The sequence below is a fragment of the Dendrobates tinctorius genome, unplaced genomic scaffold, assembly GCF_039654945.1.
Source record: "Dendrobates tinctorius isolate UK_male_01 unplaced genomic scaffold, ASM3965494v1 ptg000029l, whole genome shotgun sequence".
NCBI lineage: Eukaryota > Metazoa > Chordata > Amphibia > Anura > Dendrobatidae > Dendrobates > Dendrobates tinctorius.
In genome coordinates, this window is record NW_027361697.1 from 19,393,054 (window position 1) to 19,408,940 (window position 15,887).

Consider the following 15,887-nt stretch of genomic DNA (forward strand, 5'->3'; position numbering starts at 1 on the left):
TATAAAGATCTGTTAGGTGGTGATCCTACCTCTGGGACCCAAACATCTCAAGAACTTTCCTTATCTTTTAAAGGGTATTCCTGTCTCCCTTATTGAATAGGATAGGCTTTGAAGGACTGATAGATGGTGATCTTACCTCTGGGACCCAAACATCTCAAGAACTTTCCTTATCTTTTAAAGGGTATTCCCGTCTCCCTTATTGAATAGGATAGGCTTTGAAGGTCTGATAGATGGTGATCTTACCTCTGGGACCCAAACATCTAAAGAACTTTCCTTATCTTTTACAGAGTATTCCCGTCTCATTTATTTCTTGGATAGGCTATAAAGGTTTGATAGGTGTTGAGACTACCTCTGGGACCCAAACATCTAAGGAGGATTCCTTATCTTTTAAAGGGTATTCCTGTCTCCCTAATTCCATAGGATAGGCTTTAAAGGTCTGATAGGTGTTCATCCTACCTCGGGGACCCAAACATCTCAAGAACATCCCTTATCTTTTAAAGGGTATTCCCATCTCATTTATTTCTTGGATAGGCTATAAAGGTTTGATAGGTGTTGAGACTACCTCTGGGACCCAAACATCTAAGGAGGGTTCCTTATCTTTTAAAGGGTATTCCTGTCTCCCTAATTCCATAGGATAGGCTTTAAAGATCTGATAGGTGTTCATCCTACCTCGGGGACCCAAACATCTCAACAGCATCCCTTATCTTTTAAAGGGTATTCCCATCTCATTTATTCCATAGGATAGGCTATAAAGGTCTGATAGGTGGTGATTCTACCTCTGGGACCCAAACATCTCAAGTGCATCTGTTATCTCACACCACTCTGAATGTACAGGAGGGCACACGTGTGCAGCTCTCTGCATTCTGCATCCTTCTACCCCCCTCACAATAAAAGCAGATGCAAGATAGGGGTTCAGTCAATGAGGACAGGATGATTGATGGAAAGAAGAAGCAGGGAGAATTGTCTCCTATCATGTTTAATGAATGAAGAGTCTGCTGTATTCTGTGTTATTAACCAAATAGCACAATTTTTTGAGTTGCTATTTTACCAATTATAGGAAAAATATAGAAATCTATCAAAAGGGTCCTTAAAACAACATCTTTTTGAAGATCCATTCAAAATCCAATGTGGACACAACGTCCTTAAACATTTTTCCGACATGAACCCTTGTCATAGTACAAGGCTTTAACTGTGCATCCTTGTTCCATGACAAAGCTGATTTTCTTTTTTATTGCTACTATTTTCCCAATAATACTCAATAATTAGCTTCACCTAATTGGATCGCTACATATTTTATAATTCACAAACTCGACTAATTAAAGCTCATCATTGTCTAAGCGTGTAAAAACTCCTACCTGACTTCTTTAAACTATAAAAAAAAGGACTGATGTAATGCAAACTCAAGATACTCTGCTGCGCGTAACTCTTATTTTACTAAATTTTGTAATAAACATCTCAAAAAATAAATTCATAGTAGGTAAAATTAGGAAACAGAATAAAGGTAACAACTGAATAGATTTCCATAGTCTCTGAGTAAAAAGGATAGAAATTTATTTGAAATGGAGCTACACAACAGTTATGTTTACACAATGATAGGAGTCCTAACAAAGGACTATTCAAAATATTGGTCAAATATCAATCGATAAGCAGGAGTAATGGGAACTTCTTATCTCAGAGTTCTGCTGTGTTACACTTTAACAATCTGCAACTTTTCCTGAAACAACACAATATGACCTTACTGTTAGTTGTGTGGTTGGTATACCATGTGCGCCCCGACTGCTTAGAAACCAGCTACCCTAAAGAATTTGCAGTGAATCTTAATTGACAGGCACCCTGTTCCGTACTGAATGTGAATGGGGAGGTCATCTCTGTAATTTCCCCTATTCTGCCCTCATTCAGTTGATATTCCATTGTGTTCGGCCATTGCCAGCTCTTTACTGCTATAACTCCACTACCTAGTGGACCCTTGTGCGCCAGCTCACTTGAGGACTGTGCCAACTACTGCTGCTCCTTTTGTCCTTCCTCCTTTTGCCCTTCCTCCTAAACTATCCTCAGGACATACTGTAGCTATAGATTCAAAAACATTATCCTCTCCAAGTTGCAAAATCATAAACATTCAGGAGCACAAAAAAATTGGACAACTGCTGTGCTCAAATGTAATTGCTCTATAGTTTGGCAATAAAAAAAAACCCATCTAGTCTTGTGGAATATCATTTTATCGGCTGCACATCACCTGTTCATACTAGGCATATATGCCAATAGCCTCTTCAGAGAGGAAGAGGACAGGAACATTAATAACACTTATTGGATCTTACAATCCTAAAAGTCAATATTGACTCTTTAAAAAAGACCTTGCAGCTTGACGTAAAATAAGAAGCCAAAAAAGAAACTCCATTTGTAGACATGTGTTTCGGGGTATTTCCCCTCATCAGTGCAAAGCTAGAGAGCAGGCCACTCTAAAGTGTTAATTTTGCTTTTCTTAAGCCATTCAGAGGTGGACTTGCTGGTGTGTTTTGGATCATTGTCCTGCTGCATAATCCAAGTGTGCTTCAGCTTGAGGTCACAAACAGATGGCTGTACATTCTCCTTCATGATTTTTTGGCTAGACAGCAGAATTCATGGTTCCATTTACCATAGCAAGTCTTCCAGGTCCTGAAGAATCAAAACAACCCAAGACCATCACACTACTACTACCATATTATACTGTTGGTATGATGTTCCTTTTCTGAAATGCTGTATTACCATATATACTCGTGTATAAGTCGACCCGAGTATAAGCCAACCCCTCTAATTTTGCCACAAAAAACTGGGAAAACTTATTGACTCGCGTATAAGCCTAGGGTGGGAAATGCAGCAGCTACTGGTAAATTTCAAAAATAAAAATAGATTCCAATAAAAGTAAAATTAATTGAGACATCAGTAGGTTAAATGTTTTTGAATATCCATACTGAATCAGGAGCCCCATATAATGCTCCATACAGTTCATGATGGGCCCCATAAGATGCTCCATGCAAAATACACCCCATATAATGCTGCACAAAGGTTATTAGTGCCCCCATAAGATGCTCCATGGAATAATATGCCCCATATAATGCTCCATAAAGGTTATGGCCCCACAAGATGCTCCATAGAATATGCCCCATAAGATGCTCCATAGATTATTCCCCCATAAGATGCTCCATAAAATGCTCCATAGATTATGCCCCATAAGATGCTCCATAGATTATGCCCCCATATGCTGCCCCATAGATTATGCCCCCATATGCTTCTCCATAGAATATGCCCCCATATGCTTCTCCATAGAATATGCCCCCATACTGTATGCTGCCCCCATATGCAGCTCCATAGACTATGCCCCCATATGCTGCCCCATAGAATATGCCCCCATATGCTGCCCCATAGAATATGCCCCCATATGCTGCTCCATAGAATATGCCCCCATATGCTTCCCCCATATGCTGCCCCATAAGATGCTCCATATATTATGCCCCCATATGCTTCCGCAAAAAAAAAAAAGCCATACTCACCTCTCCTGCTCAGGACCTGGCACCTGAGATATTAACCTGTCAGGGGTCCATCGCTGCTCACTGCTGTCTGCCACTTCCTGTGTCAGTGACTGTTCAGCCAGCAGAGGGCGTGGTGTGCACTAACCACGTAACTGCACCCCCTGCTGCCTAAACATCACTGACACAGGACGCAGCAGACAGCGGTGAGCAGCAATGGACCAGGGACAGGTGAATATTAGATATACTTACCCCCTCCTGGCGCGGTCTCTGCAGCCCCACTTCTCCAACTCCCACGGTCTCAGGCAGCTCTTCCTTCCTTCAGCGGTCACGTGGTACCGCTAATTAAATTCATGAATATGCGCATATTCATGAGTTTAATGAGCGGTACCACGTGACCACTGAAGGCAGGAAGGGAGACCGTGGGAGAAGCGGGGGGCTGCAGAGACCACGCCAGGGGGGTCAGTATGATCTTTGACACCCCCGCTCCCCCTCCCCCGCCAACCCCCAGGTATATGACTTGTGTATAAGCCGAGAGGGGGGACTTTCAGCCCAAAAAAATGGGCTGAAAATCTCGGCTTATACAAGAGTATATACGGTACTTCTACACCAGATGTAATGGGACATACACCTTCCAAAAAGTTCACCTTTTGTATCATCAGTCCACAGAGTATTTTTCCAAAAGTCCTGGGGATCATCAGGATGTTTTCTCACAAAACTGAAACAAGCAATTGCGTTCTTATTGCTCAGCAGAGGTTTTCATCTTGGATCTCAGACATGCAGGCCATTTTACTCAGTCTCTTTCTTATAGTGGAGTCATGAACACTGACCTTAACTGAGGCAAGTGAGGCCTGCAGTTCTTTGGATATTATTATTATTTGGATGAGTCGTCGCAGTGCTCTTGGGGTAATTTTGGAATGCCGGCCACTCCTGGGAAGGTTCTCTCTGTGGTTCGCTGGAGTCCCAAAGCTTGAGAAATGGCTTTATAACTTTTTCCAGTCTGATCCAGTCTGATAGATCTCAATTACTTTGTTTCTCATTAGTTTCAGAATTTTTTTGGATTGTGGCATGATGTCTAGCGTTTGAGGAAGTTTTGGTCTACTTCACTTTGTCAGGCAGGTCCTATTTAAGTGATTTCTTGATTGAGAACAGGTGTGGTAGTATTCAAACCTGGGTGTGGCTAGAAAATTTTAATTCAGCTTCCGAAAGATGTGATAAACCACAGTTAATTTATGTTTTAAGGGGGGGGGGGGCAATCACTTTTTCACACAGGGCCCTGTCGGTTTGGATTTGTTTTTCCCTTAATAATAAAGACCTTTATTGTGTTGTCCTTGTCTAATATTTAAATTTGTTTAGTGATCTGAAGCATTTAAGTGTGACAAGCATGCAAAAGAATAGGAAATCAGGACAGGGGCAAGCACTGTATATTTAATTATATACACCTATTGCAAAGTTCAGTATATTATAGGGTATACCATATGTCCCATTAAAATAAAAATTGAAAAACATCTTTCTGATAGCAATAACGCTAATGCTAGCAATCCATCAAAGGTATCCAAACATTTTTATCACGAACACAAGTAGCCTTTATTTTTTGGATATCAACAGGGTTAAGTATCCCAGCAAAGGAGAAAATGGAAAGTATTTTTTTTTTGTTATTAAATTGAGAGGCATATTTGCAATGAACATTCATTTTCCACCAGAATTAAATTATGGACACAATCTTGTATATCAATATGAATATATTGTAGCTAATTGCATATTTCGGTATAATCTGTGTCTTTTGTGTAGGCGTATAATGTGTTCATTTTAATTAACGTGTGTTTCTTATAATTGGTTCATCCCCTTGGGAAGTAATTATTGTGTATAAAATGGATGTTCCCTAATATGTATTTATTTATTTTACTCACTAATATGGTGCCATTAATTCCACAGTGCTTTACTGACATCATCATGCACCATAGCCATGACTAAGGCCATACAGATCAAAATGCGTTGGTTTCTCATTGTATGACACTAATTTTAATGTCCATGTTCCACCAATAAAACTACATTTTTTTTTTTTAAGTCTGGAAATCAGAGTTAGGGAAATCTCCTTTTTCTCGATGGTCTCGCTTGCTCATGTGTCCGTGCACCTGCATTGAAGGAGGAACTTTTGCAAGATTGATGAGCTGGAAAATACATTTACCTTGACTTTTTGAATTGCCCAATCCAATAAGTGGCATTAAAGTTCTTGTTCTTTTCCTCTCTCAAAAGTTTATTTTCCTATCCAAATCCCAGTAAGGCATTGTATGGCCTATAAGTCTCCTTACCTAAACTTAGTGATTTCCACAAGGAGAAACGTTACCGTTTAGACCCTTATGTGTGAATAAAAATTCCAACTTAGGCCGGGATCACACATGCAAGAAACTCAGACGAGTCTCGCATGTTAATACCCAGCACTGCTGCCGGCACTCAGGAGCAGAACGTTCAGCTGCCTGTATTGCTATGCGGCCGCACGCTCTGATCCGAGTGCCGGACAGTTCCTTCGATTTTATAATCTGTTAGCCACTTTTTTCCTTGATTCTTCCATACCCATTTGCACCTATCAGAGCGTAGTGTTTTGACTTATATCTCATTGCTCTAAACCACCCATTTCCTAACTTCTCCTGTACACTTTTCATACTTTTTTGCAAACTCGAGCTGACAGTATTGAAGTCGGAGCTTCTTCACCTTTTTTCGAGCCACCATTCCAGGCTTGAGAATGTGTGCTTTAGGGTGCTTGTATGGATGTCTATGATCTTACTATTTTGAAGCATACGAGCCACCTCCTCTGCCGTGTTTGTCGCGCCGGAGCTGATAAACCTTGCGATGAGCCGACTTGTTGACTCCGATATTTTGCCTGGACATCCACCGCTTGGCTTTTGAATGGATGGAGGGAATTTATTTTGTATTCTTCCAACTGTTATGGCCATCACTTGATGCTGTTCTGCAATTTTCTTGGCCAAGAGGCCACTATCAATGAGCTGGATTATGCTGTTTCTCTTTTCTTGGAAAATCTTCATGGCTACTTCTCAGTTCGAACCAGTGACCTGTCGCACTGAGGTTTTAGGGAATGTAAGAATGTTTTTTTTTGTAGTATACAGGAAGAAAAAGATTTTTCTACCACCAGGAGCAAAACAATAACAATGCAGTGACAGGACAAGAATCTGCATAACTAATCATATGCTAAATAGCTGCATGTCAAATTTATGCATGAGATAGCCAAAATGATTGTCTGTAAAATGAAGGTAGTCTCACATTCGAAGTTGTAGTGGATGGTGAGATATGGAGCCTGAAATTCAAAAGTTCAAAACATTGTTACTCTTTTGCTCATCACTGAATGTCTTGGGATTGAGACTCTAGTGTTCCATGGTTTGTTCCATTAACCGTTCTTTCTGTGTTTTCAACTTGCATTCATCCCTGCGGGGTCCCACTCTGCCTGCCCTGCTGCTCTTGATATTCTTGTCTGTGCTAAGTCCTCGCAGCCCATGTGCCTTCCTGCTTGCTTCATCAACACCTGTGGTTTGTGTGCCCACCCGGACTTACAGCTTAGAAAATCCACTTCACCTGGTGAACCTAACAATTTCTAGGCTAATTTGGATGTGGATCAAAGCTCAATTTTTTAGGTATTACATATCAAATGACTATAATACCTTTATTACTTTTATCATTGCTTTAAGACCTCTCCGACCATATCACTAGTTTCATAAAATTATGCTTACAAGTTCCTTTAAAAGTTTGAATTACTCGATTAAAAAAAGAGTCTTACTACAAAGAAGTGTACCCCAGCATTATGGCACAAAGCTCTCTGTAGAGAATTTTATATCCAGTCCTAATTGCTCTTTTATACGAAGTGTTACTTCCAGCAAAAGAAATATTGTTTACGAAAATAAAGCTCTCATAAGAAGTAGAAAGTAGTGTCATGGGTTTACTGCAACAGAGAGGGGTCAGAGACCACGGTGTCTGATTCCACATATTCCTGCATGGATTAGAAGCACTTCACCATCATATTAAACTAAGCAGATTTTTTCTATAGGTGCAGGGGTTAATTCTGTTCAGTTAAGAGTCTCTGAAGATTTCTTCCTTTGATGATATCAGCTGTTCAGTGTTTTTCTCTCCCCTCTGCTACATATACTTGCCTCTTGCATTTGGAATTGCCACAGTTAGTTTTATATTGCCTGGTGTGGAGTTGGAGGTGTTTGTTGAGAAGGCGTTTCAAGTGTTGTTTGGTGATTTGTATGTTTGCAAATCCTCATCCTATCCTATTTGAATGTTCCTTCCTTTTACTTCCTGGTGTTCCACTCTGTTGTTTGTGAGTACATATTTGTATGATTGGTATTTTCATTTATCCCTGTATGTCTTCGCTTGTTAGTTTGGTTTGTGTATTCTTATATACAACTACTCCCCACTTCCCTGGGTGAGGGATGGGACAGATAAGGGTGACTGAGGAGCTCAGCAAGGTACGTGGTCCCACCTTCTTCATCATTAGAAATAATCCAAGGGAGCAGGGATAGCTAGGGCGCCCCTAGCTTTAGGGATAGGGAAGGAGGCCCTAGCCCCGTGATATCAAACTACAGTCTCATGACAAGTAGTATCTATCTTATGTTAAATATAATAATCATTTTTCAGAGAAAAATCTATATGGAAAATTGTATAGGTAGCCATTCAGAGAGCTCTGCATGTGATACAATAGCTATAGATGTCACCGTGCTTTGTACTAAACATGCCTATTTTTCTGTTGCAACAGAATTTAGCCATTGCACTTTGAAGGACATCTCCAGGGATTATTAATGCTGACGGGCATTACATTATTGCACTTCTAGCATACATACTACAGTAAGTGAGGTTGTAATTTCCTTCAAATAGCGCTTTCTTCCATACCACTGTAATAAACCTTTTTTTTTGCTAGCAATCACGATTTCCCGTGTGCTGACTTCCAATATGTTTAAACTATGTGGAAGCAGTTTTGCAAACTGATGAGTAGACCAGAATGACTAAATTTATCACCACTTTTTTGTATCGGAGAGCGTCAGTTTTATATTATATTTTGGGCTGTGCAATGAATACTCGTATAGAAATTTTATCAGACTGGTCTATAAGGATCAAGTAAGCTAACTATTTTACAGCAAAACCCAGCAAGGCCTTCTTAAAGTCCTACTGTCCTAAAATTTAAAAACATAAAAGGAGAGACCCTGCTTTCCTATCTCTCTGTAGCACAAACTCAGAGTAAACCCCAGCATGGAGGATTTTGCTCACCAGTACTGAGCAGTGTAGCTGTGCAACCAGCATTGAAGTAAGATAAAAACATTTACTACAATGCCTGCAGCACTGTCTTTATGTGTCTCTTTCACAACACCAGCTCACTCCATTTCCATAGACATCTATGGCAGCAGCTGTAACCAGATCTCTCTGCCTGTCAGTAAAATCAATGCAAGAGGTTAGTGTTAGTCAAAGAATTGGCCTTCAAGTGGTGAAAAGAGCATTTTTTCATCAAATATATTACAAAGTATGTATAATCACTTCTACTATTGATCTAATAAAAATGTTTACTGGAGATGAGCGAATTTATTCGAGTGGTCTTGAATTGTACAAAAATCCGCATTTTAAATACAAATTTGCTGAAACAGTAGATGGCAGGCAAAAGGTTACAAAGAAAAACAATACATACTGACCTCATCACTCACCTCATAAGCTTCCCCCCTGCTCCTTCGGCAGCGACCTCCAGAGCCTTCTTGCGCAAGATGTCCTGACCTAGGTGCAGAGAATCGGAAAGTGGACATGGAACATCGAAGGCAGCCGGAGCGGTGAGACATGAGTTGTTTTTTTTTTAATTCTCTTTACATATAACATCTAATCTGCTCATTGATCTTTTCAGACCCCAAAGCATAATAGGGATAATTCAATTTGTGGAGAATAATTTCTTGGCAAATCAAATTTCCCAGTAAAATTCAAGCGATTTGCCGAATTCGAATTTTGTCACATCTGCTCATCTCTACTAACTACTCTTCTGCATGAGGCCTAAGACTCACCTCTTCAGACAAGGATATACAGTTGTGGCCAAAAGTATTGACACCCCTGCAATTCTGTCAGATAATACTCAGTTTCTTCCTGAAAATGATCGCAAACACAAATTCTTTGGTATTATTATCTTCATTTAATTTGTCTTAAATGAAAAACACAAAAAGAATTGTCCTAAAGCCAAATTGGATATAATTCCACACCAAACATAAAAAAGAGGGTGGACAAAAGTATTGGCACTGTTCGAAAAATCATGTGATGCTTCTCTAATTTGTGTAATTAACAGCACCTGTAACTTACCTGTGGCACCTAACAGGTGTTGGCAATAAGTAAATCACACTTGCAGCCAGCTGACATGGATTAAAGTTGACTCAACCTCTGTCCTGTGTCCTTGTGTGTACCACATTGAGCATGGAGAAAAGAAAGAAGACCAAAGAACTGTCTGAGGACTTGAGAAACCAAATTGTGAGGAAGCATGAGCAATCTCAAGGCTACAAGTCCATCTCCAAAGACCTGACTGTTCCTATGTCTACCGTACGCAGTGTCATCAAGAAGTTTAAAGCCCATGGCACTGTGGCTAACCTCCCTAGATGTGGACGGAAAAGAAAAATTGACAAGAGATTTCAACGCAAGATTGTGCGGATGTTGGATAAAGAACCTCGACTAACATCCAAACAAGTTCAAGCTGCCCTGCAGTCCGAGGGTGCAACAGTGTCAATCCGTAGTATCTGTCGGCATCTGAATGAAAAGGGACTGTATGGTGGGAGACCCAGGAAGACCCCACTTCTTAGGGTGGTTTCACATTAGCGCTTTTTAAGCGCACGCACGGCCGGGGGTAGCTCCGCCCCCGAGCCGGCTCTCTGCCCGGCGTGCCCGCCCCTTGCTTGTAGCGCCGCCTCCTAGCGCACAGCGGCGCCTGCGATCGGCGCACCCTATCTTTAGCATAGGGTGCGCAGATCGTGCGCAGGCCGTGAGCTAGTTGCGCTTTGACCTGCGCTGCGCACTTTTGACGGTGCGCCGTGCACGCCAAAATCCGAAAAGTTTGATTTTGGCGCGCACGGCGCACCGTCAAAAGTGCGCAGCGCAGGTCAAAGCGCAACTAGCGCACGGCCTGCGCACGATCTGCGCACCCTATGCTAAAGATAGGGTGCGCCGATCGCAGGTGCCGCTGTGCGCTAGGAGGCGGTGCTACAAGCAAGGGGCGGGCACGCCGGGCAGAGAGCCGGCTCGGGGGCGGAGCTACCCCCGGCCGTGCGTGCGCTTAAAAAGCGCTAATGTGAAACCACCCTTACCCCGAGACATAAAAAAGCCAGGCTGGAGTTTGCCAAAACTTACCTGAAAAAGCCTAAAACGTTTTGGAATCATGTTCTCTGGTCAGATGAGACAAATGTAGAGCTTTTTGGGCAAAGGCATCAACATAGAGTTTACAGGAGAAAAAAAGAGGCATTCTAAGAAAAGAACACGGTCCCTACAGTCAAACATGGCGGAGGTTCCCTGATGTTTTGGGGTTGCTTTGCTGCCTCTGGCACTGGACTGCTTGACTGTGTGCATGGCATTATGAAGTCTGAAGACTACCAACAAATTTTGCAGCATAATGTAGCGCCCAGTGTGAAAAAGCTGGGTCTCCCTCAGAGGTCATGGGTCTTCCAGCAGGACAATGACCAAAAACACACTTCTAAAAGCACTAGAAAATGGTTTGAGAGAAAGCACTGGAGACTTCTAAGGTGGCCAGCAATGAGTCCAGACCTGAATCCCATAGAACACCTGTGGAGAGATCTAAAAATGGCAGTTTGGAGAAGGCACCCTTCAATTTGGCTAAAGGTTGTGCAACCAAGTATTAGGCTGAGGGTGCCAATACTTTTGTCTGGCCCATTTTTGGAGTTTTGTGTGAAATGATCAATGTTTTGCTTTTTGCTTCATTCTCTTTTGTGTTTTTTCATTTAAGACAAATTAAATGAAGATAATAATACCAAAGAATTTGTGTTTGCAATCATTTTCAGGAAGAAACTGAGTATTATCTGACAGAATTGTAGGGGTGTCAATACTTTTGGCCACAACTGTATAAGGGTCTTTTACTGGTTTTGTGACATTTTTTTTCTTGTTATTTGCAAAAAATTAAGGTACATGTTATGCTATTTTTCCAAACTCAGCAAAACGATCTATAAATATACTCTACTCTGTTGTAAAGTATCTAAGATTTTGTTCATTAAGCAAAATAGTCATTATTCAGATGCCAGTAAAATACAGTCTGCAGTGCGGCTTCTTATCATACCAAAGTAGTGAGTTTCCTGACATAAGACATTTTACAACATGTTCATTTTACTCAGAAACATAATCTATTTCCTGAAGAGATACTAACCTAAGCCAGATAAGCAGCTGTGATTGATACTTCACATTGTACGCCACCAACTGAGACACGATCAAGGTTATTACATCTGAAACGGAAGAGGCTGCTATTTGAGGATCTCTCATTCACAAAGTTATCGGGCAATTTTATCCTGCTCCACCTGTTAACGTGTGCAAAGCAATCTCCGTAAGCCCAGTTCAGTGTTATGTAAGAAGATGAGCCAGAACAGAGTCAGCGGTTCTCTATGCACTTTAGGGCCGGAACTATCAGGAATGTCACCACTGTTGCCGGGGGATGACTTATCCGAGTGGAGAGGACCTTTGCACTAGACGGTAGGGGGCGTGGAGGAGATAAGAGAGACTGAGCGCGGGAACAGGAGAGATTTGGCGGGAATGCGACACAAGAACAAGGTGAAGGTTGACTCCCTCCCCACTGTTCCGACTGCGAACGCCGCATACTCTAGCTTCCTGCAGATTGACTTACCATCAGAGAGCGTTCTGACTGAAATGCCCACGGGGATGTTGCCGTACCAGTCCGGTCCTTACCGCTCGCAATGAAAGATAATTCTACTCGCTCTGATCATAGCGAGCCCGTTAGAGGTTCGCAAACTGCTGTGGCCTGCGAGCCTGCATGCTGCTCGTGTTTAGCCACATCCCAGAGGAAACAACAAAAGAGACTGTTCCCACATACCAACGTACTCAAGCCAAGCAAGCCTGGATACATCGGCATGGTCGGGAGACAGTGCATTTCGTTCCTCTGCAACAGAGCCAGAGACATTGTCCAAGGACTACGACGCTGGCAGAAGATATTTCAGCCTCTCCCTAACAAGAACTACAAGCGATAAGTTACTTCTTTCGTACACCCATTCTCCCAAATATTGTGTTTTTGTCTGCGCCATTTCATTGTTGAATTGATCTCCCTGTGCGGAGTATCCCTTGTACGTCATTAACCTGTTTAAAGTAAACTCTGTTAACCCCTTCTCTGCCTCCTGCTCTTCACTGCATCCAATGAACTTCACTTCCAGTACCTTTACAGTTACACAAAAGAACCCGGGTTGTCTTGCGCTCTTATTACAGCAATTTTAGGAATTCTTCTAGTAAATGCACTTTTTAAGTATTTATCTTATTCATTGATCATTCAAGAAAAGATAAGAACTTTTATAATGTGTTTTATTAGAGAAAAATAGCCTTTTCCTTATTTATCACTCACTTTTCCTCTTCCTGAACTGATCATTCACTTTCAAAAGCTGCTCAAATCTGTGTACAGTTTTGTTTTCAGTGAGGAATCAAATTACACCTGCTGCCTATAGAAGTCTATTGAGAGGGAAGAGGAAAATAGAAAGAGGGGAATAGAAGCAGAGAAACAAAAAGAATATGATGCAAACTACAGCATGCAGAGGGGTAAGCTGCTAAATAATGCAGAATACGTCCAAGGCCGGTGTCAGCACCCAGTGCACCTGGGCAAGTGCTGGGGCCCTGAGCAGGAGGGGGGTCCACTCGTCGTCAGGGACACCCGCATGCTATGAGGGTCCAGTGCCTATGCCAGTGCTGAGGCCTGTGAGGGAGGCCCCCCGACGCTTGCTCAGGGCCCCTGCACTTGCAATACTTGTCTATCCCTGTTCCTCCGCTGCAGAATCTTCCGTGTCCTCTGACTGTGACGTTTCATGTCAGAGGTTGCGATGACGTGACTAGTGTGTACCCTCTGCTCTGAACAGTCAGTGCAGAGAGCCAGCAGACGCCGACGCTGAGGAGTCCGGAGCAGAGCAGCGGCCAGCGATGAGAGGTGAGTATTGCATTTTTTTATGTTTGGAGTAATAAATGGGGCCATTATATGGGGACCATTATATATGGAGCATTATATGGGGCCCATCATACACTGGAGCATAATATATGGGGCCCATCAAATACTGGAGCATCATATATGGGGCCCATCATACACTAGAGCAGTGATCCCCAACCTTTCTGACCTTGAGAGCCACATTCAGTTTAGAGAGAGGGTCGCAAGACACATCCAGCTCCCACCCCCTTCAAAGTAGTGTCAACCAAAGCCCCCATTACAGGTATAATGATAACCAAAGCTTTTCCACAGAAATCACTTCAAAGCAGTACACTGAGGGATCCAGGGGTTCCCACAGTACCCCCCATTCAGTATTCTCCCATCAGGGACTCCCAACACACTGTCACATCCAGCTTTGAGCACCTCCTCTAACAGGCAGTACCATCCTCCAGCGTTCCATAGCTAAAACATCTCTAAACCCCTAAGACCAGTAAATGTGCATCCAGATCTGCACTTCTGTGCAGGGCTACTCACAAAATTCACCATTTTGAGATGTACTCTTCATACATGTTAGCTAGACCTGGACCTAATGCACCAAGCTGGCAGTCGCAAGTCACAATTCATGGGACCGCGAGCCACATGTGGCTCCCGAGCTACAGGTTGGGGACCCCTGCACTAGAGCATCATATATATATGGGGCCCATTGTACAAGAAGCATTATATGGGGCCCATCATACACTGGAGCATCATATATGGGGTCCAACATACACTGGAGCATCATATATGGGGCCTATTCTGTAAGGAGCATCATATGGGGTCCATTATATATGGAGCATCTTATAAGGCCCATTATATATGAAGCATCTTATGAGTCCCATTATATATGGATCATTATATGGGGCCCATCATTTACTGTATGGGGCATTATATGGGGCCCATCATTTACTGTATGGGGAATTATATGGGGCCTATTCTGTATGGAGCAATATATATGGGGCCCATCATATACAGTATAGAGCACTCATTATACCGTGTGAAGCAATATATGAGGCCAATCCTATACTGTATGAAGCAGTATATGTGGCCCATTATATATGGAGCAATATATGGGGCCAATCACATATACAGTCATATGTTAAAGTTTGGGCACCCCTATTAATGTTTACCTTTTTTCTTTATAACAATTTTGGTTTTTGCAACAGCTATTTCAGTTTCATATATCTAATAACTGATGGACTCAGTTATATTTCTGGATTCAAATTAGGTTTATTGTACTAACAGAAAATGTGCAATCTGCATTTTAACAAAATTTGACAGATGCAAAAGTATGGGCACCCTTATCATTTTCTTGATTTGAACACTCCTAACTACTTTTTACTGACTTCCTGAAGAACTAAATTGGTTTTGTAACCTCATTGAGCTTTGAACTTCATAGCCAGATGTATCAAATCATGAGAAAAGGTATTTAAGGTGGCCACTTGCAAGTAGTTCTCCTGTTTGATTCTCCTATGAAGAGTGGCATCATGGGCTCCTCAAAACAACTCTCAAATGATCTGAAAACAAAGATTATTCAACATAGCTTTTCAGGGGAAGGATACAAAAAGTTGTCTCAGAGATTTAACCTGTCAGTTTTCACTGTGAGGAACATAGTAAGGAAATGGAAGAACACAGGTACAGTTCTTGTTAAGCCCAGAAGTGGCAGGCCAAGAAAAATATCAGAAAGGCAGAGAAGAATAATGGTGAGAACAGTCAAGGACAATCCACAGACCACCTCCAAAGACCTGCAGCATCATCTTGCTGTAGATGGTGTCACTGTGCATCGGTCAACAATACTGCGCACTTTACACCAGGAGAAGCTGTATGGGAGAGTGATGCGAAAGAAGCCGTTTCTGCAAGCACGCCACAACCAGAGTCGCCTGAGGTATGCAAAAGCACATTTGGACAAGCCAGTTACATTTTGGAAGAAGGTCCTGTGGACTGATGAAACAAAGATTGAGTTGTTTGGTCATACAAAAAGGCGTTATGCATGGAGGCTAAAAAACACAGCATTCCAAGAAAAACACTTGCTACCCACAGTAAAATTTGGTGGAGGTTCCATCATGCTTTGGGGCTGTGTGGCCAATGCCGGCACCGGGAATCTTGTTAAAGTTGAGGGTCGCATGGATTCAACTCAGTATCAGCAGATTCTTGACAACAATGTACAAGAATCAGTGACGAAGTTG